Here is a 3,416-nt window from a genome sequence, read left to right as displayed (position 1 = left end):
TTTTACCACAGATGTTACCATAAGTCAGCAAATCAAACTCTCTAAGACTCAGTTTTGGAGTGTTAGAAAGCAGGCATTCTTTATTATGACAGCGCCGGACACACAGGAGATCTCTCCACCTCATGTGCATGCCAAGGCGTCTAGCTTTAGAGATTAAATGCAACTAATACATACATATTCATCATTTTTCCAGGAACTTATCAACATATTCATTACTTATCCGAGAACTTCATTATCATAGGTAAGATATGTAAATATCTTCGATGCATGCACATTCCTGCCTTCAGGTGGTCTGTTAGGGTCCTCTGGTGGTCGTTGATGGTCTTCTTCACCATGTCCTTTAGCTGAACTTGTTTCTCACGCATGCTCTATTCACTCTTGGCCCGGTTCCACAATATTTAATTGTATGAAAAATGTTACAGCCAACAGAAATTCCTGTATCTATTCTACTCAAGGACAGAGTAAGATGGACTCCCTTTTTCTTGTCAAACWCAACATAGTTGTCAGCACTGCCTCCACGCAAGAGGAACCATTCTGCTCCTTCAGGCTCGGTTATCACAGAGAAACACATTTCTGCCTTTGCCTTTGCCAGGCACCATGTAAAATCCCACAATAAAACCAAACAATGAAAAGGGATCACAAACACTTCTTGTGGGCTGAGCAACACTACTAACAGATGCAGATCTGGATTTCCAGGGCAGCATCGGCCCTCATCCTCTCCGCTTCTTCCCATGCCATTTGATGGATGCTTGGGTGAGAGGGTGCCATACTTCATTGACCACTGATGGCCCTCTGAACTGCCAAGGGGTCCCCAAGCAGCCACACTACCAGCAACAAACCACTGAAAACCACAGCAGCTGCCAGGTGCCACGGAAAACAGGCAGCAGAGGTCATCGGCGCTGCCGACACTTTCAGACCTTGCCTAGGCGACCCTCGAAGACGGAAAAAAAGTGACTACAAGCCGCGGCGGTCGCTATGACCCGCCGGGAGGAGAGGACGGGCAGCGCCCTCTGCTCTCCACAGCACGCCGCTCCTCGCCTCCCTCACTGCGTGGCGCCAGCGGTCCCTAGTGGCGCGCGACGGCGGCGACGGGGGGCCGAAAGCGCCTGCGCAGGACCGCTCGGCTGCGCTCTCGACACAGCGGAGCCCACGCGCGTGCGCAGAGGGCGCTGTTCCAGATTGTGTATGGTGGGGCGGGCACTTAGGCGCACAGCTGTCAGGATGGCCGAGCGGTCTAAGGCGCTGCGTTCAGGTCGCAGTCTCCCCTGGAGGCGTGGGTTCGAATCCCACTTCTGACAAGTGCTTAGTATTTTGACTTGCTTTTTTCTCGCCCCAGTCTCCCGGCCGCTCTCCGCGGATGCTTTATACCGCCGGTTCCTCCCCCGCGCCCCCACACCGCGATAAAAGGCAGCGACCGTCTACAGCAAAAAAAAAATAAAAAAAAAAAGGGAAAAAACGCCAAAAAGAAAAAGGGAAAAGACTTTAAAAAAATGCTTGTCAGAAGTGGGATTCGAACCCACGCCTCCAGGGGAGACTGCGACCTGAACGCAGCGCCTTAGACCGCTCGGCCATCCTGACCTGCTGCTGCATGGGCCCCCTGCAGCCACCTTGGAGCAACGTCCACGGCCTTGAGGGCCTTAAAGAGATGGGTTTGGGTATTGCGGACAGCCGGGCCGGGGCAGCAGACAGTAGCAGGGATTATTGTCCCCCCCCCAAGCAGGGTGCTAACCAGGCCCAGGTGTGCCCTCACTGGGGCTGGCTGGCAGCAGAGCAGGACTTTGGCACTGGGCAGACTTGGCCCRCTTTGCCCTCCCCATCCCTCCTCGTGAGGGCAGCCCTGGGGCACGGCCGAGCCGCCACGCCACTCGGCCGGGCCGGGCCCGCATGGGCGTTGCAGTCCCCTCAGCACAGCCTGGCCCTGTGAGGTGATAGCTCTGTGGACCCAAAAGAGGGGGAACTGGCAAAGAAAGGCCCCTCGTGTGCTCTCCCCATGGATGGATGGCAGTGAACACACAGCCCTGGCTGAAGCAGCTCCTCTCCACCTGCTCAGAGCAGACRTTCTCTCATCCTCCTCGCTTCATCCTGTCTATCCTTCGTGCAGTCTGCGCACAATGTGATCTTTCCTGCTGAAGTCTGCTCTSTGTGGACATGGGGTCCATGCAGAGCTAGGCCGCTTCCTGTGGCTCTGGGCAAGAGGTCAGGCCCTGGGCCCATCACCCTCAAGCCCATGAGGCACCACACAGGATGGACACAGGCCTCTTCCCAGGCATGGCAGGTCCCAGCTGCCCGGGGTTCAATCCAGTGCATTCCCTCAGCAGTCCACCCCCAGCCGACCCACATGCAGGCAAGAAAAGAAGAGAAGATTTGGACGGAGAGGAACCTCATGAAGTTCAACAAGGGCAAGTGCAGGGTCCTGCACCTAGGGGGGAATAACCCCATGCCCCAGTACAAGCTGGGGGCTGACCTTCTGGAGAGAAGCTCTGCAGAGAAGGACCTGGGAGTGCTGGTGGAYRACARGKTGACCATGAGCCASCAATGTGCCCTKGTGGCCAGGAAGGCCAACGGTCTCCTGGGGTGCATTAGGAAGAGCGKTGCCAGCAGGTCGAGGGAGGTGATCCTGCCCCTCTCCTCAGCCCTGGTGAGGCCTCATCTTGAGTACTGTGTCCAGTTCTGGGCTCCCCAGTACAAGAGAGACATGGAGCTACTGGAGAGAGTGCAGCGTAGGGCTACAAGGCTGATCAGAGGGCTGGAGCACCTGCCCTGTGAGGAATGGCTGCGAGAGCTGGGCCTGCTTAGCCTGGAGGAGAGAAGACTGAGGGGGGGATCTTATCAATGTGTGTAAGTACCTTAGGAGGGGGTGTCAAGGGGATGGGGCTGGACTCTTTTCAGTAGTGCCATGCAACAGGACAAGAGGCAACAGGCAAAAACTGAACCACAGGAAGTTCTGCCTGAATATAACAAAAATCTTCTTCACTGTGAGAGTGACGGAGCCCTGGAACAGGTTGCMCAGAGAGGTTGTGGAGTCTCCTTCTCTGGAGATCTTCAAGGCCAGCCTGGATGCAACCCTGTCTAACATGCTGTCTAACCCAACCCTCACCTAGGAAATCTGGGCTCTGAACTAGCATTTTCTAGCCCACAGAGAGTCGCGGCACAGGCCAGCCATGATGTCAGGCCCAAAGGGCACATCAGAAAGGGGTATTTTGGGGGGCAAGCGGGGGCGACGTGTTTCCATGCAAATGGCTTGGCTTTCCACGCATCCCTGCTCACCAGGGGCCTCGCTGCCGGGCCGCCGGCTCCGGCCCCGCACCTCCGCACCCGGCCCGGCCCGGCAGCGCTCCTGGTGCCGGGCGCCCCCGGCCCCACGCCCGCGGCCGCCCCCTCGGGCCCGCCCAGGGGCCGCGCTCCGTGTCCCCGCC

The 3,416-nt window shown here is 57.1% G+C and overlaps 2 non-coding genes across 2 annotated transcripts; one reads left to right on the top strand and one right to left on the bottom strand.

Annotated features, from left to right (window-relative positions):
- The first annotated feature begins 1,215 nt into the window (after positions 1-1,215).
- On the top strand, positions 1,216-1,298 carry TRNAL-CAG (transfer RNA leucine (anticodon CAG)). The gene has a single exon. It is a non-coding gene; the product is annotated as a tRNA-Leu (tRNA).
- Positions 1,299-1,495: 197 nt separating this feature from the next.
- Positions 1,496-1,578, bottom strand: TRNAL-CAG (transfer RNA leucine (anticodon CAG)). Its single transcript has one exon. It is a non-coding gene; the product is annotated as a tRNA-Leu (tRNA).
- Between the last annotated feature and the right edge of the window lie 1,838 nt (positions 1,579-3,416).

Source organism: Rhea americana, unplaced genomic scaffold (assembly GCF_003343005.1).
Source record: "Rhea americana isolate MKP2758 unplaced genomic scaffold, rheAme1 scaffold_438, whole genome shotgun sequence".
Lineage (NCBI taxonomy): Eukaryota > Metazoa > Chordata > Aves > Rheiformes > Rheidae > Rhea > Rhea americana.
The sequence above is the reverse complement of the archived record's forward strand: the minus strand, read 5'-3'. Positions and strand labels throughout refer to the sequence as shown.